The sequence below is a fragment of the Odocoileus virginianus genome, chromosome 21 (assembly GCF_023699985.2).
Source record: "Odocoileus virginianus isolate 20LAN1187 ecotype Illinois chromosome 21, Ovbor_1.2, whole genome shotgun sequence".
NCBI lineage: Eukaryota > Metazoa > Chordata > Mammalia > Artiodactyla > Cervidae > Odocoileus > Odocoileus virginianus.
In genome coordinates, this window is record NC_069694.1 from 46,337,865 (window position 1) to 46,360,193 (window position 22,329).

At 43.8% G+C, this 22,329-nt stretch overlaps 1 long non-coding RNA gene across 2 annotated transcripts; it reads right to left on the minus strand.

The window, feature by feature from the left end:
- Positions 1–869: 869 nt before the first annotated feature.
- Positions 870–20,276, minus strand: LOC110145530 (uncharacterized). 2 transcript variants are annotated; one of them, XR_011482539.1, is made up of 3 exons: positions 20,164–20,276; positions 12,180–13,213; positions 870–3,181 (listed from the first exon to the last, which is right to left on the minus strand). It is a non-coding gene; the product is annotated as an uncharacterized lncRNA (long non-coding RNA). The 2 variants fall into 2 exon arrangements; XR_011482538.1 differs by lacking the exon at positions 870–3,181 and adding an exon at positions 3,188–8,045.
- Between the last annotated feature and the right edge of the window lie 2,053 nt (positions 20,277–22,329).

Below are 22,329 nucleotides of genomic sequence, written 5' to 3' on the forward strand. Positions count from 1 at the left end.
CCTGTAAGTTGAACCTCCTTGGGCTTTCTCTCTTTCTCTCTTGAGGTACCAAAGCCCACTTGGGATTTGGGATCCCTGAGTGCCTGCTCTGTTTCCCTATTACTAGGACTTTGGACTCTTCAAGGTAGAACTGGATTGCACACACTCCACTGCCTGGAGCACAGTGGTGCTATGCAAATCAGACTCCAGGCTCCTCTGTCCATGGGATTTCCCCAGGCAAGAATACTAGAGTGAGTTGCCATTTCCTTCTCCAGGGGATCTTCCCAACCCAGGGATTGAACCCAAGTCTCCTGCATGGCAGGCCGATTCTTTACCAACTGAGCTAGCAGGGAAGCTCATGCAAATCAGAAGTGTTCAAGAACTCTTGTGTGAAGGTTTTCTTGATCTTTTCACTTTTATTATGGAAATTTTAAACACTAAAGAAATGAAAGAGGACTGCATAGTATAATAAACCTCTCCTCACCCATTGCTTCAGTTCAGTTCAGTCACTCAGAGTCCTGTCCGACTCTTTGTGACCCCAAGGACTGCAGCATGCCAGGCTTCCCTGTCCATCATCAACTCCTGGAGCTTACTCAAACTCAGGTCCATCAAGTCGGTGGTGCCATCCAACCATCTCATCCTCTGTCGTCCCCTTCTCCTCCTGCCCATTCTTAGCTTCACCAAATCAGTCTCAGTGCTGGGACTTCTCTGGTAGTCCAGTGGCTAAGACTCCATACCCCCAGTAGTGGGGACCCGGGTCCAATCCCTGGTCAAGGAAACTAGATCCTACATGCCTCAGCTAAATATCCCATATCTTGAAATGGAGATCGAAGATCTGCGTGCCACAGCTAAGACTTGGCGCAGCAAAGTAAAGAAATAAAACTAGACACTAAAAAACAAAACACTCAGGCACAATTTTATTTCAGAGATATTCACCCAATCTCTCCATACTCCTATACCAGGTTATTTTGACATCAACCCTAGATAATGAGATATGTATTTATCTGTAAACAAATAAATCATGTTGAATAAATAAATGTATTAGAATGTAGTTATCAGGCCAGAACTAGGATATTCACTTGAGATTCCATAAATTTCAGTCACATTTCATAAATTTTTATGAGGAGTCTTCTAGGAGTCTAGTTCATATTCTATCATTCTGATCCTATTTAAATTCTATGGCTATTCTTCTCCTGACATGTTTACTCGTGACAAAAGTATTACTGCCCAACTGTAGTACCTTTGCCTCAAGCCACTTGTGTTCTTTGAAGATTTAGTTTTGATTGAGACAGACCTGAAGATTGGTCCTTTGAGACAATCTTGATGTGACAATTCCAACAGTCTGCAACTGCAGTGATCCTGACACGTCTCACTCAGGCTAGAAATGTGGGGCATGTTTTTCCTTACAGTTTATGAAGATCGTTCATCTTCTGGAAAAACATGAATCAGCTGTCAGAAGGTCCTCTTTGTACAATAGTTCAGATTTTAGCCCCACTGGGCAACCACTGTGTAGGATCACCTGCCTTAACTTTCTGAGATGCTGGTATTTCATTTCCGCGTCGGTCCCAGGGCTGCACTGGCCCTTTGGACCTGGCAATGGCCCTTGACCAGACAAGTTTCTAGTTGCAGTGATTGCCACGCTATTCCTCTTTCAAGAGTGGGGGTGGGGAGGTAAAAGTTGTGCCACTGCTGCTGATAAATAGCATCAGCTCTGAAGGGAACAATTATTTCATTAAAACACACACAAGTGTGAGTCTAATTCATAGAGACAGGGGCTGAAAGGCAGTCTTTCTTCCCAGAGGCAGGAGGGCACAGCGGCAGAGTGTGGGGGTGCTCGGGTCAGTCTGGGTTTTAATCTGGCCTCCACCGCCCACTGTGTGACCTTGCAAGGCTCACGTGACTCCTCAGTGCCTCAGCTATTTTTTTTTTTTTAATCTGAAATAAGAAGTAATCATATTAACTATTACCTATAGCATCGTTTGCTAGGGGATTAAATTTATTTATTCAACAAATATTTAAAAACTGTCAAGTATTCCTCAAGATGCTAGTGATAGAAGAAAACAACATAAAGAGGATAAGATCCTCATGGAGATTAGGTCTTAGAAGGGGAGACATATTCAAACTAGTCAACATATAATGTCAGATAGACAAGTGTTATGAAGAAAAATGAGGATATGGAGATTAAAGAAGTTAATACAGGAAAAACTCTCAACAAACACTAGGTGTTACTGTTTCCCCTCATCTAAGCCCAAAGGCATGGCCAGACCCGGGCTTCACTAAAATGGAACCAATCCTATTTAAAGACTCTACATGTGTGATTGACTGTATGCTTCAAAGGAAGGGAATGGTCATTCATATCAAGTTGTGACTACATCCTTGGCCTTGTGTTCAGCACTTTCAAATCCCTCAAACAATTCTGTAAGTTGGATATTTTAAACCCAAGTTTTAAGAAGAGAAAACAAAAAAAAGAGAAGAAACATCTTTGCCTACTTCATGCACGTGCAAAGCCCTTGCAGTTTCTTCCATCTGATATGTCTCAAAAATGCCGTTTCTCTTGAAATGGTTCAAAGACACCGAAGAGTTGGAAACTCTGAACTGGAGAGGCCATTTGGTCTGCCCCTGACACCACCCCCCTCATGAGATAAGTGGTTACAGGTAGTTCTTTATGCCCAGGTCTCCATGCCTGGATCCCTGTAGCTCAGTGGCCCAACTCCTCTGTGATGCTTCTAGAGCTAAGGGCAGCTGTGTAGAGACTAACTGGTAGTCCATACCAAGACTAACAGAAATAAAATACATTCGATTGTGGAAAATGTCATAATCAGAATTTTTAAAATGGGAGTTGGCAGCAGCAGGAAAGGCAGCTAAAGTCTAGCTGTAAATGGCAGAGGGAAGCAGAACAGCAGAGGTACCATAGTAGGCATGACTCTATGACCCAGACTCAGGCACTGCTGGGCTGCCAGGCTGTCAGTTACCCCGACTGCATAAGGCTCATTAGTTGACTGCTGAAAGCGCTCTGGAGGCTTCCCAGGTGGCTCAGGGGTGAAGAATCTATCTACCAACAGGAGATGTAGTTTCGATCCCGGAGTCAGGAAAATCCCCTGGAGAAGGAAACGGCAGTGCGCTGGGAAATCCGGTGGACAGAGGAGCCTGGCGGGCTACATACAGCGCATGGGGTCCCAGAGGGTCAGACGCGACCAGGCAGCTGAACAACAGAAACAACAAAAAGGGTTTCTCTCCTCTGTCCTTTGTACTTTAAGATAACCTATTAACTGAAGCTGAAAGAGCCAAAATGTCACTAGATTTAAGCTCATCTACCCATGACTGTGAATATTTATTTGATAGGGCTTGGACCAGATTGGGAGGACTAAGTCCTGAGCAAAGAACATGTCATTTTTCCCATTCCCTTTGTTGTCCCAAATCAGGACAAACTCTGGGGAATCTGGCTCAGTGAGGAATACTTGAGGAATCTAAAACAAAACAAAACAAAGCAAAACACTTCAATGCCAAGATGTAATAGATTTTAACGCCCCAACAAAGACCTGTATTTGGAATTTGGTTCAGAAAAAATGACGTTCTGGACCTTATTTATTCTTGCCTCCATTACACTGTGCTTGGGACTTTGTCGCTCTATAGATGGTTGTTGAATGATGAATGATACCTTACTTAAACGTTTATACTCAGGCTGACAGTGAGTCAAACTCTAAAGAGCAGAAAACTATAATACAGCCAGTTCCTGAAGAGTTTAATTACATCTGAATAGAGATCTTCACCAGTTGGAGTTGGGAACAAAAAACTGAAAGACAGAAGCCAAGAAGATCGAAGCCTGATAACCTAGCAACATATTGAAGAAGGACAAAATCTTATTTGCCTCTGTTGATGACTTCATGGTGATAAGCTTGACAAATTCCTTCTGGTGGAGAATCTGTCCTCTCTGAGTGCGAGCTGACCTCTGTGGGGAAGACTGGTCAGCGCTGGTTGTTTGGGTGTTAGGGTGAGGTCACGCAGCTGAGGAGCTTCATTGCCCTGAGAATGTACAGGTTACATACACAGATGGTCTAGTCCTCACCAAAGAGGTGCTGTGATGCCAATATTTTCACTCTACTGTCCTAACAGTCGACCATTTATAACAAACTGACTTATCTCTTTTATTCATAATTTATTCAGGAAATATATATAGTGAATGTTTATTAATTTTCAGATATTGTTCTAGGCACTGGATAAAACAGTAAACAAAATAGACCAAAAAAAAAAAAAATTCCCCATCCCCATGGAGCTTACATTCTAGTGTGCAAGACAGATAATAAACAAATGAGTGAGATAAAGGCAGATATGGAAAGTGCTAAGGCAGAATAAAAGCTGAAAAGGGGAATATGAATTTGGGGGGTGGTGCTTACAATTTTTGATAGGATGGTCAATGAAAGCCTTCCTGAGAAGGGCAACTCTTGAGTAAGGACATGAAGGAAGTGAGGGAGGGGAGAAGTAGGAGGAAGTTTGTGGGGAGAGTAGGAAGAGCAAGGAGAAGGGACCTGAGGATAGAACGGACCAGTGAGGTCTGGGCTCAGTAAGGAGGCCCAGACAGCTGGAGAGGAGTGACAAAGGGGGAAAGTAGCAGGAGAGAAGGGGCTTCCTGGGTGGCTCATTGTTAAAGAATCTGCATGCCAATGCAGGAGCAAAAGTCCCTGGCTTGGGAAGATCCCCTGGAGAAGGAAACAGCAACCCACTCCAGTATTCTTGCCTGGAGAATCCCACGGACTGAGGAGGCTGGCAGGCCACAGTCCACGGGGTCACAAAGAGTTGGGCACAACTTAGCGACAGAGCAGGAGCAGGAGAGAAGGGATTAGGAGGGTGATGTAGGATCCCATCACAAGGGGCAGAAAAGACTTCACTTTTACTTTATTTGGGATGGGAGGCCCCTGGAATGTTTTGAGCAGAAAAATGACTCAACTTGACCTATTTTATTTAAGATGCATGCTTATTTATTTATTAGAGAATTAAAAGAATAAAGAACATTGGTAAGGGAAGGTCATCAGGAGATGACCACCACAACTCCCCCACTTGGATTGAAGGGATGGGTCAGGATGAGCACTAACGGGGAGATGATGTGGCTGCGTGACTTCACCTTGGCAAGTGACAAGCGACAGGGAGCTGAACGATAGGTTGTTCAGCTCTTTGACAGCAAATCCCACATCTGTGAGTATCACTGAAGTGCGCAGCGTGCCGTACGATGCAGTACTACGGACTGGGGAAACTAAGGGACCTCATTACACCCTTAACAATGCTTTTCTATTTTTTAAAATCTTTGTTTTCGGGAGATCTTGGTTCCCAGACCAGGGACAGAACCCATGCCCTCTGCAGTGGCAGCTCGGAGTCTAAAGCCCTGGACCGTCAGGGAACTTGATCTATTTTAACATGATCAGTTTGGCTGCTCCAGTGAGAAACTCCCACAAGGGGAGTTGAAGGGAGACCAGTTGTGAGATGAGTTGCAATAACATAAGTGAGAGATGATAGGAACTCAGACAAGGCTGGGGCCTGAAGGTGGGGTTGGAAGTGAAGTGTGTCGAAGGCAGAACCAAAGGGGGCCTGGCAACGAGCAGCTAGGAAAGAGGGAGGAAAACCAGGCAGGGGGGATGTCCTGGGAGCTGAGTGAGAAAAGAATTTCAAGACAGAGAGAGTGACCCACGAGGCCATCAGCCCCCACTAGGTCCCAGAAGATGAGGACCGAGAAATGGTCAGCAGATTTAGCAACGTGGATGGCCCTGGTGACCTGGAGAAGCGCAGTGTGGGAGGCATGACTGGCCATTTGTGATGAACTGGAGGAGAGGTCTTGGATTAGCAGGCACATGTAATACTTTCAAAGACCTTCGCCAAAAAGGGATGGAGGGGCTTCCCTCCAGGTCCAGTGGTTAAGAATCTGCCTCGCAGTTCAGGGGACATGGGTGTGATCCCAATCCAGGAAGATCCTACACGCTGCGGAGCAACCAAGCTCCTGCGCCCAGCTACTGAAGCCCCCACACTCAGAACCCCTGTTCTACAACAAGAGAAGCCGCATCAAAGAGGAGCCCAAGCATCATCAATGAGTAGACCCTGCTTGCTGCAACTACAAAAAGGCCACAAGCAGCATTGAAGACCGAGTGCAGCTGAAAAAGGAAAATAAAAAGATAAAAATTTAAAAAAGAAATAAACACAAGAAAAACAAAATAAAAAAGGGTGGAGGGAAATGAGTGTTAGCTGAAGGGACACATGGGTTTAAAAAGTTATTTGAAGATGGGCAGATTCACAATATACTTGTATGCTGATGGGAATCATTCAATAAGAAGAGGAAAGTGGATGATACAAATGATGGAAAGGAGAACGGTGGTGCAGGCTCCTAGAGCAAGGAGACAGGATGGTCTTAGCCAGAAGCACAGACAGTTCATCCATCCACAGGAGGTGGAGAGAAGGCAGAATGTGTGGTGAAGGGAGATTATGGAAGTTCTCCTCTGACGGCTTTCATTTCCCCAGCAAAGCAAGAATCAAGATTGCCTACTGCGTGAGGATGGAAGAAGAGTTGGAACTTTCAGGGCTGAGGAGGCAACATGAAATAGCCCTTCCCTGGCAAAAGGAAGAATTCTCTACATTTTAGGAAGTTTCTAGAATGAAACAAGTTGTCAATGGGGAGATTTACGCATAGATAACATTTACCACTGTTATCCTAGGGGGAATTCAAGCCTCAGATTGAAGATGGAGTGATGGTTAAATATTCCTTTCTCAAGTCTTTAATATTTATTCTTTCAGAAACTTATTTCTGGAAGGATTTTTTTAGTATTATACATAAAATTACTGGAGTGGTATACAAATAAAATTATGCACGTATATAAATACATATAAGTATTTATTTTTAATATATACACAGTCTAATTTATAGAAGACTCAGAATTCCATCTCATCAAAACAAAACTCTAAAGATGAAAGAAACTGAATTTACTGAAATCTGAAAAGTTAAAATGAAAAATTCTTATCTAACAGTCTGAGGGAAATGCCTGCTATTTTCTAAGCATTGAAAGTCCCAATATTTTTGCCTTAATAATATTCATACACTCTCAGCACTCAAAAAACTGCTGGGAAATTGCCTCATTAACCTTTATAATACCCTTGTGGGGTCGGCAGGAATTTGATGAGATTTCCATTCTCTATGGTGGGCAAATGGTGACAGGGAGATTTGAAGAAAATTGTAGACATAGCTCAAATATAAGTAAATCTTAGGCTGAGTCCTGTGAGAGTCATCAGTTTAAGGGCATAAGAATGAATTAAAGTCTATTAATCACCTTAAGATGAACCAGTCATTTTTAACTTGGATCATAGATCTCAAGGATAGAGAGTCACATTAGAAGAAATGATGAGAGTGAAGGAAAAGAATATTTATTGAGCACTTTCTATTTGGTTCTTTTAAACTGTCTCCAGTCATAAGTGTTGGAGAAGCAAAGACTCATTAGAGAGAGCAGTAAGCATGAGAATAAAATGAATGCTCTGAACAGAAACAGGAGTTCTAGAGTTGCAAAACTGAGGGGAAGGAATGTGAATGAAGTGAAACAGAAGAATCTTATGTGAGATATCTAAAGGAAGGAAAAGGAAAGACCTCTGAAAATTTCAAGTCTGGGAAAGATGGAGCTGACCGTAAATCTTATGACCTTGAACTGGAGTGTGTGTGTATATGTTGGGGTGGCGGGGATGATCGGGGGATGGAAAGATTTGATAATCTCCTAAAAATAGCATTCCTAGTTTGATACCCAAATGACTTTCTATTCATAATAAGCAGTACCTAGTATTTATTGAGGAGTTACCATTTTCTAGGCACTCTTCTTAGCACTTTACACTTTAAATGCTTTAAATAAGAATTCAATCCTTATCACCTATCTATGAGGTAAGTACTGCTATTTTGCTCATTTCATCAATTAATAAAGTAAGGCACAAAGATAAAGTAACCTGCCCAAAGTCTCATTACATGGAGCATTCTGATAATCCTGTTCAGGAATTTTTTATGTACTTGCTGTGATGAGCAGTTGCACATTAGGTCCATAATAAAAAACCTGTTGAATGAACAAATGAATGGACCAGTGAATAAATGGCCTGATGGGGTTCAGTGCCAGACTGAGACCCAGGCACAACTCAAAGTACCCAAGGTTCTAATGGAGATATTCTGCCCTCCTTTTGATAATTTTTCCTTCCTTGTCTTCCTTTGAGACCCCCTCCAATGGGACCTCAAGTCTCCATTGCTTTCATCCTGCCCCTAGCTCCTCGAGAGTTTGTTCCACCCACTGTTTAAATTCTATAATCCACCAATGCTCTGAACTCTCTTTCTGATCTCTAAATTGATTAGCTAAAACTCAATACTGGTCATGCTTTCGTCCTTAACATTTGTCATTAAAATCTGCATAACAGGAACAATTTTTACTTGTCAGGAATAAAAGTGGAGACCCTGGAAACCCATCTTCAGCTAGGTCTGTGCTGGGGATCCTTCTCTAATGGCGTTAAATCCACAAGGACCTACTCTTCCACTCTTTGAATGAGAAAAGATTTTTCTTTTTAATTAGTTAATTTTTGAATTTTTGACCGTGTTGTGCAGTCAGAAAGCTCATTGCCATGCTCAAGCTTTCTCTGGCAGCAGTGAGCAGGGGCTCCTCTCCAGCTGCGGTTTGTGGACTTATTGCAGAGGCGTCCCTGCTTGCAGAGCATGCGCTCTGGGGCACTGGCCCAGTAGCTAGGCTGCACCAGCTTAGCTGGGCTTCCCTGGTAGCACAACTGGCAAAGAATCCACCTGCCAAAGCAGGAGACACAGATTCCGTCCCTGGGTCGGGAAGATCCCTGGAGAAGGACATGACAATCCACTCCAGTATTCTTGCCTGGGAAACCCCATGGACAGAGGAGCCTGGCAGGCTATAATCCATGGGGTCACGCAGGACTCAGACACAAGTTAGCAGCTAAAACAACAACAACTGGCTTAGTTGCCCATCTGCATATGGGATCCTCCTGGATCAGGGATGGAACCCACGTCCCCTGCATTGGCAGGTGGTTTCTTATCTATGGCACCCCCAGGGAAGTGCAGGAAAGCTTTTAATGCATTTCTTCTATATAGAAAATCTGGGAGATGAGTGTGGAAACTTGTCAAGATGACAGCCAGAAAAACTGGTATCCATCAGCACATATATCTTTATCATCCTTTTTCTACACATCTATGAAAATAATTGCAGTGATTCACTAATTGCCTACCATGGTCCAGCAATTCTGCCAAACTTCCTATGTTTTTTGACATATAATGCTCACGACAATCCTGAGGATTGGAGTCACCTCGACTCACACAATAAATAAGTGGAGAAGCCAGGATTCTGGTGCTTTTTGGTACTTCAGCCCTGGAACCCATTTACTGTCTACTGCTGATAAAGAGAAGTGCTCGTGGCCCCAGCTCTCCATTGCTTCCCCGAGGAGACCTTCACAGCAAATGCTCTTCAGAAACCAACGAAAGCTTCACTCATCTGTTGCAGTAATTACATTTACTTTCTGGAAATGCTTCCATGTCAAGTCCCAGAGGCCCCAGGGAGGGACACGTTCCTGTTGTGGATGTCAGGCTTACCTCTGGGCCTGTGGTTACTTCTGGTCACTGCAGTGACCCCGAGGAAACCACAGGCATGCTTCTCTTCTCAGGCCCCCCACCCCGGGTGCCGGTGAGAATAAGAAATTAAGCATTTGCACATATTCTAGCATCTTCCTAAACTTTGAGTCTGAATCCTTTTATAAGAGATTTCTTTCTGTCTCTCCTCTCCCTTTTCTCATCTATCAGACCAGGGACTTAATAAAGGCATGTTAGTCTCAAAATGCTCTTGAGTTGTTATCTCATTTCATTGGAAAACTTTCAAGTCTCCCTTAAGGTAAGCCCCATAAGCACAGGGACCTGGTGTTCCTTGGTCTTGTTGGATTCCCGATACCTAACTTCCTGACTAGTATACGGTAGACAATAAAAGTTTGATGAATGAATGAATGGGTCAAACTCCACTGAACTGAAGAAAAATAGCACATGACCATAAGAGCTTGGCCCTTGGGTATTTAGGAATTTTCTAAGTACGGATTTCCAGTCTTTGCAGTAGATCTGCAGAAATCGAATATGTATAGCAGGAGTGTGGGGAATTTGCATTTTTAATAAAAACACCAGACACTTAGTTTTAAGCACATTTTGGAAAACAGCCTTGGGGTTTCCAATAAATGTGCTTCACCTGGTTCTGTGTCTCAAAGAGTACTTTTCCCCCCTGCCATGTAACACTCATTTAGTGAGCAACTACTACAGCATTTCTGAATCATTCCAAGTACTTTTCTTTTTCCAGTTATGTAACCTTTTTTTTTTCTTTTTGGCTGCACCTTGAAGAACCTCCCGGTCCAGGGACTGAACCCATGTCCCCTGCAGTGGAAGTGCAGAGTCTTGACCACTGGACCACTGGGGAAGTCCTGTGTAAACTTGTTTACATTGATTCCCAGGCTATCTTTAGGTTAATTAATTCTTCGACTTATTTGTGCATTCAATAAACACATACTAAAGTCCATCAGAAACCCACAAATATATTTAGTTGAGAGGAAATATTCACTGACGTTCTATCTCTGGGCCACTGTTCAGCTCTTGTCACTGGCTTTGACAGGCAATTAATGATGGTTGCAGAGACCTTCGGGGGTAGGGCGAGGCAGGAAGAGAGATGTGGCTTGGCTCTCTGTCAATATTACAACACAATTCTATCCTTGGCAGTGAACAGACTCTGAGGGACTGTCCCGATTCCTTTATTGGCCACAAATATGGTTAGATAAAATATTATGTGCTGCTTAAACTTGGTAATTATTAGTTTTTCGATATAGAGATTTTGGGGGCAATGGTCTATAACTCAGAGTGATTTTCTCCTGCTTGTGCAGGCAGAGTCATTTAACTCTCAGATCTATTTTGTTCTTATCGCTTTGCCTATGACCTGGTCTTTAAAAGGATGGAATCCTTCTTGCTGGATGGTACTGTTCATTAAATACAGCCGAAATGCCAGCTGGAACTGCAAACTTGATCCTCTGCAATTTTATGTGTGTTAACGGATGTTTTTCTTCATGGATGTCAAAACCAAGTTAAATAGAATAGGTGTGTGAACAAGAAAGCGCCTCTGTGCTCAAGAGCCCAGGCTTTGGAACTGGATGCCTCTGGTGTTTTCAGGCCACCGTGGTGGCTCTGTGGAAGAATATACCCACCCTGCCTGCCTCCCACCACTGGGTTGGCCCTGTTCTGCCTCTAAATCCCCATTTTCAGAGTTTCTCATTGTAGCTCTTCGGCACCAAATAGGAAGAAAGCCTGACAAGTCCCACAGATATATTCCTTAATATTTTTGACTACTGTCTTACAGTCATCCTAGTTATTACTCAGGTAATCAATTAATAATTATTACTCAGTTATTAGTATAGTCCCAAGTTTATCCTTCCTGCCTTCTTTCCTTCTTTCTTCCCTCCCGGACTGCATGTGTGAGTGCTAAGTCGCTTCAGTCACGTCCGACTCTTTGCGACCCCATGGACTGTAGCCCACCAGGCTCCTCTGTCCCTGGGATTCTCCAGGCAAGAATACTGCAGTGGGTTGCCATGCCCTCTTCCAGGGGATCTTCCTGATCCAGGAAGATCAAACCTATGTCTCCTGAGATGCAGGAGGATTCTCTACTGCTGAGCCACTCAGGAAGCCCCTCTCCCTCCCTACCTCTGGCAAATTTTTCTTGAGCTTCCACTATGTTGGGAGCTTTCTCAAAAGTTCTCTGTGAAGCTCATGCATCAGACTAACCTGGGGAGAGAGACTCAAGCCGTTGAAACCTATTTAATTTCACCCCTGTGTGATGGAGCAGGGGGACCCTAACCCCTGGTATTGGTCTGTGGCCACACAGCAGGAGGTGAGCATCCGGCACTTGAGAAAAGCTTCATCTGTATTTACAGCTGTTCCCCATCACTGTGCTTGAAACATCCTGAAACCATCCCCTCACCCCTTGGCTGTGGAAAAACTGTCTTTCATAAAACCTGGTGCCAAAAAGTGTGGGGACCCCTGTGAAGGGGCTTTTCCAGCAAGTGTTCTGGTGGCTGTGACGCGTACTAAAGTTGGAGCAACTGATATAAAGGAAAGACAGACTCTGCAACTCAGGAGTCATTTGTCCTCAGAGGAGTTTCCTCACCTGACTTTCCACTTCCTCAGCTAGAAGACTCCAAGGTCACTGTGAGGAACATCCAAATGTGAAGTATAGTTCCTTGCACACAACAGGTGCTGAGTAGACGGTTGTTACTTAAAACAAGTTGCCATGAAGGATAAAAAGTTTAGTCAAGGGACTTCCCTGGTGGTCTGGTGGTTAAGATTCTGCTGACATTGCAGGGGGTATGGGTTCGATCCCTAGCTGGGGAGCTAAGATCACATATGCCATGCAGTGTAGCTAAAAAAAAAAAAAAAAAACAAAACCTTAAAAAACTGTAATCAACATAATTCTCATCACCTTTGTCTTTTCCTAAAATCTGCTCAACTTCCTATCAATTATGGTTCTCCTCTATGTCAGTGGTTCTCAGCCTTGACGGCTCATTAAAACCACTTGGGATGCTGGGGAATTTTTAAAATCCTGATGCCAGGGCCCCAAACCAATTGCATTAAAATCTCTTGGGGATGGTACCATGGTGGCATGATTTTTTAAATTCCCCAGGGGATTAAATGTATATCCGGTCTATATTTCCTTCATTCTCTGTCCTTTCTTTGTGTCCAGTGATTCTTGAGATGTCTAGTTCTTTTCTGGACAGCAGCTCATGACTATGTCACGCCACCTCTAGCAACTGAGACGATTCTACTTTTTTGGTAGTTTTTATCTATTTTTAGAATTTTATTTACTTTTTAAAATTTTTTGTCTGTACCATGCAGCATGCAGGATCTTAGTTAACTAACGAAGGATCAAACCCGCACCCTTTGCAGTAGGAGCATGGAGTTTTGACCACTGGACCATCAGGGAAGTCCCTTGGTTGTTTTTATTGAAAAGGGGCAGGTTCTGGTATCTATCTTGTTCATTGTAAAAATCGATTTGTTATAAAAATGGGTTCCGTATGGTGAGTCCTTGATTAGGGTCACATGATGAAGCAGGTGAGACCTGTTGTTAAGCAACCTCAGCCTGTTTCTGCTGGAATGGGCCAGATTCCTTGAGCCATCAAGAGGCTTACTTCAAACTTTTGGGGCCTAAAAGACACAAATGTAACCAAAAGGTTAAACAAACAAGGGCTAAAAAGGTGAACAGAGATACCTATTAAAGGACCTAGGAAAGGAAGGAACCAGGTTAACTTTAGGAGGGTTTCCTTAAACGTTGACCAGGTAGGAGGGGTGATGCTACCCCTGCCAAGGAGCCATTCTGCTTGGAAATATATTTTTATTAATCTCAGAGTTCAAGTCTAGCCTGTTTATCTATTTTTTGAATACAAGGTCTGGACCTGGAGGTCCTAGGTCTCCTTCTTGGACTGAAAAGTCTTAGTCACAGGTTTACAACAGTAGGGAAGACGGCGAAGCACTAGGCAAAATATAGCATAAATCAGCATGACTGAAAAGAAAGGAGTTATAAAAAATGAAAACGTCCTGCCAGAAAGTTTTTTAAACCTTGTGGGATCCAAGCAAACAAACAAGATAACCAGTTTTCAATTTCCCCGCTCATATTAAATATCAAGTTTTAGTGGTTAATTGTCTGATGAAGCCAAGTAGCTTGTTGTCAAATTTCCTCAATACTGATTTTTGCCTGGAAAGAGGTATTGATGTATGTGCAACAGAAAGTATTGGCTGTTGCACAAACCTCTCCTTGTTCTGTCAATAGATGAACAAGGGTCAATCGGTTGTCAGGTATAATCTTGGCCAAGAAATCTAGGGACTCCTGTAAATTAGCAAGCGATCTAGCAGTCTCATGGGCTAGGTGCAAGATAAGTTTCAAAGGACATGTTGATGGGCAGCTCACCCCCACCATGATAAGAAGGTATATCCAAAGAAATCTTCTGGGATGTTTCTGGGTAAATCTTGACTTAATCAGGTGAATAGTAGTGATGAATGAGCCCAATGCTTGGATTCATCTAAGGAATGAATTGAGAAAGGGGTGATTAAAGTTCCCAGCATACACTGCATGAGTGTAGAGCTCGAAACAGAAGCTGTGGGTGGAGCGTGAAGAGCCACGTAACAGGGACAGACACTGAGGGAAGTGAGGAGGCTCTGCGGAAGGACTGGCAAATCCTTAGAGCAATTCTCTAAGCTCCACTGTAGGACAAGGGGGAGGACCTTTCCTTTTAAACCCCTCTTTCACATGCAAACTGCCTTATGACAAAAACCAACCAACCAATATGGATCTGAATGCAAAGCACTGTTGTGTGTCTGTGTATTAGTCTCTCATTCCTGTCTGACTCTTTGTGACCCCGTGGACTGTAGCCTGCTAGGCTCCTCTGTCCATGGGATTCTCCAGGCAAGAATACTGGAGTGGGTTGCCATTCCCTTCTCCAGGGGGTCTTCCCAAACCCAGGTCTCCTGCATTGCAGGCAGATTCCTTACCATCTGAGCCACGAGGGAAGCCCTGAATGAAAAGGGTAGAGGCCATTTCCGGGGCTTCAGGACGGTCTTCAGGCAGCGCTAGGAGGTGCTGAGATGCAGACCCACCATGTCCTCAGACCTCTCCCTTTTAACCTTGTTTTCCTACCTCTTTCTGCACCATGTTTCACTGTTCTTTCTGTGGTGGGTAGATTTCTCTGCTCCTCTGGGCACAGGGTCACATTGCTCCCTCACAGCTCCTGAGTTTATGTGTTAAATTTCTAGCTAGACAAAGTGACTTAAACCAACTCTTTGTTCCAATTCCAAGTTTTGCAGCAGGTGCTCTTAAAGGTCTGGGGTCTGCAAGGCCCAACCAGCAACTAATTTTGTGTACAGTTGGAAATTTTGTTTCCTTCAGATGTGGAACAACTGGCTATAACATGCACTTGCGATAAGTGGCGTTAAAACTTGTGTCTTTTTTGTCCTTCATCATCTCATTTTTACCATGGTTAATTAATACTCACAGAGCCAATCTGACCAGGAAACTCACTGTGGTTACTAGTGAACTGTTATGTGTCAACTGGGGCTTTCCTGGTGGCTCAGATGGTAAAGAATCTGCAATGCAGAAACCTCGGGTTTGATCCCTGGGTTGGGAAGATCCCCTGGAGAAGGAAATGGCAACCCACTCCAATTTTCTTGCCTGGGAAATTCCATGGACAGAGGAGCCTGCCGGGCTACAGTCCATGGCTTTGCAAAAGAGTCAGACACGACTGAGCAACTTTCACACTCACTCACTCACGTATCCACCAGTCAGAGAGAGATGACGCAGGCAGAACATAGCACTTCGTGACGGTCTTTCATTGCAGAAACAGAAGACATAGCGGAAAAGCCAGTTCGTGTGCATATAGAGTATGTGTAGCTCCACCACTCCAGTTCTTAACTTGCCATTACACAAATTTAGAAACACAGCTAGTTATGGGCCCCACAGTTTACGAGTTATGAGACACTGGGCAAGTCATAACTTCTCTAACACCCAGCTTACTAGGTAAAGCTAGTAAGTGAAGCTAGTAAAGCTAGTATCCCTCATTGAAAAATGAGGGATAAAAAGAACACATTATCATGAGAGGATTAAATAAAATAATACACCTGAAGTACAAAACAAAATGACTGGCATATTTAGCAATCACTCTTCTCTTATTTGGGAGAAGGCAATGGCAACCCACTCCAGTGTTCTTGCCTGGAGAATCCCAGGGATGGGGGCACCTGGTGGGCTGCCTTCTATGGGGTCGCACAGAGTCGGACACGACTGAAGCGACTTAGCAGCAGCAGCAGCACATCTTATCCATTATTTTTTTAATTTTTATTATTGAGACTAACTTTGGTGCCTGGCTTGTAATAGCTGCAAAGAAGATATGTGTGTGTGTGTGTGTGTGTGTGTGTGTGTGTGTGTGTGTGTGTATCACAAAATACCCATTCCCCTCTCCTTCTCCCACCCACTGCCCTGGCCCAGGCATTATTTTAAAGGGATCTCAATTCAGAATGAATATTTAAAAACCTCTACCACCATTCACTACCATTTGCAGTCCGGTAGTGCCTACCTGTAGGGGGTCAAAGGCTACAGGTTCATTTCTCTAAAGCCAAGGACAGAGTGAAAGGGGTGGGGAGAAAGCCCATTGCCAGTTGATGACTCAGCAGAAGGCTGGTTTAGAGATAAGCGTTATTGAACGGATTTCACTTTGCCCTACACCTAAGGTGATAAAACTGACAGATGTCATGATTTCCAGAAAGAGCAAGAGATAACCTCACTGTCCAGTCAACATTCATTTTGCACAGGACAGAGTTCAAGTCCAAAGCTGCATGCAGGGGACTCCTGAATACATAATCCTCCTAGATGTTGTCATATCACTTCTGCTTGATTCTACTAGAGATTGCCTGGGAGGGGGAAGTAAATCAGCATTTCTTGATGATCTAGCATGTGTTAAGCATAGTAGTATGTGTTGTTTGCAATGTTGTAAGAAAAGATAAATCTGTGATGTAGGTATGAACTCCAGTTTACAAATGGGAAAACTACGGCTTAGAGAGAAACTGTTACATTTTTTAAAGTAACAAAATTTAATGTAATAACTAGCAAGAGGCAGAGTTAGAATTTTAAAAATATTTTATCATGAACAATACTATAAAAATTAAGCAAACCATAGATACACATTTTAATAAATAATTACAAGGCAGACCCTCATATAACTACCATGAGGTCAAAAAATAAAACAAAGGCTTCTTGTGCATCCCTTCGAAATCAAAGCCTCTTACTTCCCTCTCAGATGTAATCACTCCACTGACTATGATGGTAACTGGTTCTTTGCTGTATTTTAAATTTATCACTCTCTAAGCATTATAGTTTTTTGAGCTTTTAACTTTACCTAAATGGAAGGAAGTGTACTGTATGTCAACTCTCCCCCAAATGATTTATTGATTCAGCAATCCCAATCAAAATTCCAGCAATTACTTTGAGAAGCTGGTTCTACAGTTTATACTGAAGTACAAAGGGGCAAGAATTGGTGAGGAAGTCCATAAGAAAAGTAAAGTAGGAGAACTTGTCCTACCAGATGAAAAGACTTGTAAGCCATGCTGATTAACACGTGGTTTTGTTCCAGGGATGGATAAAGAGACCACTGGAGCAGAGTCTAAAACAAACTCATGTTTGTATGGACAATAGATACATGACAAGGTGATACTCTGCAGAAAGGATGGTCTTTTCAATAGATGTTTCTTTGACAGCTGGATAATCTAAACTGGAAAAAACCCAGATAGAAAAATCAATTCTAACTGGATTAAGTATCTAAATGTGAAAGGCTATAAAGCCTTTAGAAAACACACTGAAGTATATCTTCCTGACTTCGGAGTTGAGAAGGATTTTTTTAAGACACAAAAGCAGAAATAAAACTAGCTTGGTTTGTTCCAAAGTCCACGCTCTTTCGACTGTGTTAAGCTTTAGCAGAGGAACAAATATTAATATCTCTGTCCTGTGGCATTCCTTGATCCTGCATTAACATTCATGGAGGGCAAGGGAGAAAGACAGACTTGATAAAAACTTGGAACAGCCTTGGAAATAAGGCTTTTCCTTAAACACAAAACTATTAACTTTATGCATATGTGATTAACATCACAAAGTAACATCTCCATTATGCAAAATTGTGTGGAATGGATTTAATTCTGCTTCCTAGGGGCTGAAGCTGAGTGGGGACGAGTACTAGCCTGAGGTTCAAGTTCTGGAGCTCATCTCTGCTGGATACGGGGCTCCAGGGTCCTCATATCGGAATGCTACGTCTTCAGTTCCAGTTGGACAATGCCAAGCTTGTGTAATCATGTACCAAAACCCAGGTGCAGTTGGGACACGTGGGCTGTAGTGGACACTGCTGTGCTCTGCCCACATCCCCTGGGACCTCACCAGGGGACATGTGTGGAATGCATCCTGTTGCAAGGACCTGCATCTCTCTGCTTGCTCTTAATCCAAGCGTGGGACTAGCTGGTGATATTGGCAAGTTGATCCTCTGGGAACAGCCATCAGCTCATGTTGCTTGGGAATTGGAAGATAAATAGATCTTAGCTTCCTTGAATGTTAGGGCGGGAAACTCTCAAGCATTTTCCCACTGTCCCTCAAGTCCCCTGGGCAGGATTGCACCCAACTTGCCCAAAGTAGCCACTTTCTCCCTAACACACATGATTAGCTGCCTTCCCTCCCATCTCCCTGCCAGCAATCCTTGAGATAATCCACTTGCATAAAGGGTTTATTCCTGAGGAACCCAACCTAAGACCTGGGAGGATAGGGACACCTTGGAGATCAGGGCCCAGGCAAAAGAAAGCAGATGACTGACCTGAGAAATGTAGAACCAGGAACTGGAGGTCTGTAATCCTGAGATGCAGTGAGAGAATATTTGCTCCCAGGCAGGAGACCTGGACTTAGCTAGGTTTTTCAGAAATGGCTATCAGGAATGGTCTACCAACACACAGAGACTAAGAAAGTAGTCATGACGGGATCTCAGACAGAGAAAAGGAGAAAGCCCGAGCTGGGCTGTCCCAGGAAGGTTGGGGGGCAGTAATTCAGATGGTGAGGCGGCTCAGCTATGATCTCCTCCCTTTTTATATGCATCCCCGTCACATGGGCATCTGGGTGCTCTTAGTAGCATCCCTGCCATGCTGCATCCTTCTGGATGCAGAAAAGCAGTTCCAGTGGGCCGTCGGCCAGTATTTCCTCAGCAACCAACAGGAAAAAGGAGGCTCAGGTGGGCTCCTTGCTTGATCGCCAGGAGTGCAAGCTGAGACAGCCATGCTGGCACCCACGTCTACTCCCACTGCGAGAGGATATTAGTATTCCTTGGTTGCAAGTAACAGAAGCAAGTAACTTGAAGGACAGGAAGCCTGGCATGCTGCAGTCCCTGGGGTCACAAAGAGTCAGACACAATTTAGCGACCGAACAACAACAACAACTTGAACTGTAACATGGAGAAAAGGGGTGGGGGCGGAGGGATATGTCCAAGAGCAGGAATGCAGCCAAGCTCAGTGAGTGACTGGAAAGTGGAACTACAAGGCCCCAGGATTCACACTCTCTTCACATTTTTCTACCATTTTCTGCACAATTGCTTCACTCTGCACTCCCCTTTCTGTGTTCCTTGGTGCACAGGTATGTGACAGGCGAATATGCCTCTTTAACATACATGTGAGTTATATTTCCTGAATTTACAAGTTATATTTCCAGCCATATAAAAAGTTTTGGATCACTAACAGTTTCAAGTTGTTTCTTTTCTTTTTTTGTGGCTTCAAATATTAAGAGATGAATGACACAACTATGTATTTACTCCTGATCTGATCAGTTACAGCAAGTGGACTAAGTTCACAGAGCACCCACATGGCTATTAGGGATTTACCTGTATTAAGTAAAATTCGCAGAGGTGGTGGGAGGTCATTAGCTAGTACATGTGACAGATCCACCTAAAGATGACTAGAGAAGGGGACTAGATGACCACAGGCATGTCCCTTAACCTTCCTAGGTCTCTATTTCTTCCCAAATAAAATGAGGAGCTGGGAGTAAACACTACTGTGGTCAATTCCAGCTTCAATCTGACCATCTATAAACTCAGAGCCCCTCCTTCTCACATTCTATGACATTCTCTAGAGACGGACAACCATTTCTGGGAACTGTGAGAGAGACATTTTACAGGAGAGCTGCCACATGTTAAGGACGATCCCTTTCCTTTCAAATTGGTTTGCATTATTTTCCTTCTGGATATTGGAAGCAGACTAGGGAAACTATGAGGGTGGCTCAAGGGCAGGGCAGTCCAAGCAGCCTGGATGGAACCCTTCTGTCTCTTTGCACCCCTGGAAGAAAGGGAGATTGCAGACACCATGTAGGAGGTAGGCGGATGATTGGAACCGGATGGATCCTACTTGCTGGTTAGCTTCTGCCTTCCTTGCAACATATCACACCTTCCTGCCAAGCGACAGACAGCTCAAGCGACAGTTCACAGCTTTAACTGTGAACTCGACCCTAGATGACAAGAGCAGGGACAAGTGAATACAGAAGCTTTCTTCAGTTGCACTCTCTCTGCTCCTCTCGGCCCTGTCAGTTATCCACTTACATGCCCCAGTGTAGGTCAGACTGTTTTCCAGCGCTGGCTGAGTCCAAGTCTCATCACACTTGGCGCTGCTCACACCCTGGCGAGGCTCTAAGCTTTCGCTCCCTCTGTCTCCTTGGGAGAGTGAGTGGGGCACTGGAGCTCCTCCCACTTCGCCATGGCTCCGCCCACCTGGCCTCCGGGTGCTACCCCAGGCTCCTCCCACCTCTAACAGCCGCTTCTGTCCCCTCTGGGCAATCATTTCAGCAAGCCTGGCCTTCTGCATCAAAAGGTCACCCATTGCTGCGTCCCTGTATTTTCCCTGGAATTCCTGGGCCTGGAACTGTCAGAGAACCTTCCCTGGAGTGAATGGTGAATATAGATCCAATTTCCAAGCCGCATGTCGTTGCAACTGTTCTTTATAATAATAACCATACCTATGGAGCACTTCCTCTTTCCACTCCCTTCTAATTTTCTCAAACAACATGTGTCAAATGAAGGAGAGCTTTCCTGTGTGAAGACCAGTGCCAGAGGGTTCACAGATAGCTAGAGGTGACAGCTGGGCTGGGGCTACAGATAGCGCTGCAGATCCTCTCCATTCTCAAGGCTGCCAGCTTTCAACTCAACACCCCGCCCCTTAACAAGAAGCCAGTAGTCATTTTCTTTTTTGCCACTTCCTCTTATCTCCCCTCTCAGTGCAAAAAAGGATGGAGCAGGAGGGAAGCAGACATTGGTTTTTCTTTTCAATTGGAGGATAATTGCTTTACAATGTTGTGTTGATTTCTGTCATACAACACAAATCAGTCATGTCCCCTCCCTCTTGCCTCTCCCTGCCCCCGCATCTCATCTCATCCCACCTCTCAAGATTGTCACAGGGCTGGCTTAATATTCAACATTCACAAAATGAAGATCATGGCATCTGGTCCCATCACTTTATAGCAAATAGATAGGGAGATAATGGAAACAGTGAGAGACTTTATTTTCTTGGGCTCCAAAATTACTGTGTATGCTGACTGCAGCCATGCAATTAAAAGATGCTTGCTCCTTGAAAGAAAAGCAATGACAAACCTAGACAGTGTATTCAAAAGCAGAGATGTTACTTTGCCAGCGAAGGTCTGTAGAGTCAAAGCTATGGTTTTTCCAGTGGTCATGTACGGATATGAGTGCTGAACAACAAAAAAGACTGAGTGCCAAAGAACTGATACTTTTAAACTGTGGTGTTGGAGAAGACTCCTGAGAGTCCCTTGGACAGCAAGGAGATCAGGCCAGTCAATCTTAAAGGAAATCAACCCTGAATATTCATTGGAAGGACTGATGCTGAAGCTGAAGCTCCTATACTTGGGCCACCTGATGCGAAGAGCCAACTCATTGGGAAAGACCCTGATGTTGGGAAAGGCTGAAGGCAGGAGGAGAAGGGGACAACAGAAGATGAGATGGTTGATGGCATCACTGATGCAATGGACATGAGTTTGAGTAGGCTCTGAGAGTTGGTGATGGACAGGGAAGCCTGCCGCACTGTGGTTCATGGGGTCACAAAGAGTCGGACATGACTGAGTGACTGAATAACAACGGGGTTGAGTTCCTGTGTTTCATGGCAACTTCCCACGAGCTAGTATTTTACATCTGGTGATATATATGTCTCAGTGCTTCTCTCTCCATTTGTCCCTCCCTCTCCTTCCCCTGCTGGGTCCACAAGTCTGTTCTCTATGTCAGCAAAGCAGACTTTTTTCACCATGTGTGAGGATACAGACTTTGGTGTGATCAGAGAAAGACAGGGACGGGAGTTGCTCTGCAGACTCAACTATTCCACACACATCCCCAAACACACACAGATACAACAGAAAAATTAATGTGTGAGTTACATTGCTCTAACTACACCTTGCTAATAATTCTTCATGTAGCTCTTTCCAAAGAAAAATTTTTTTCTAGATGAAGAGCTTTTACAAATAAGTTTTTCCATGGTAGCATTTCTCAGTCTTTTCTGCTTTGGTTTCTAAATTGTGTAACACGTGTAGAAAGGTTTTATGTTCTTTATGGTTATATATATTTTAAAATAGTTTTGTTTAGTTTTAAATACTTTAATCTGTTACTTAAGGGTGTTTAACCAAGTGAAAGGTCTGGACTATGGATCTAGCTTCATTTTCCTCTTGGAGGCCACCTAGTTCTCCCAGCCCCATTAAGAAATAAGCC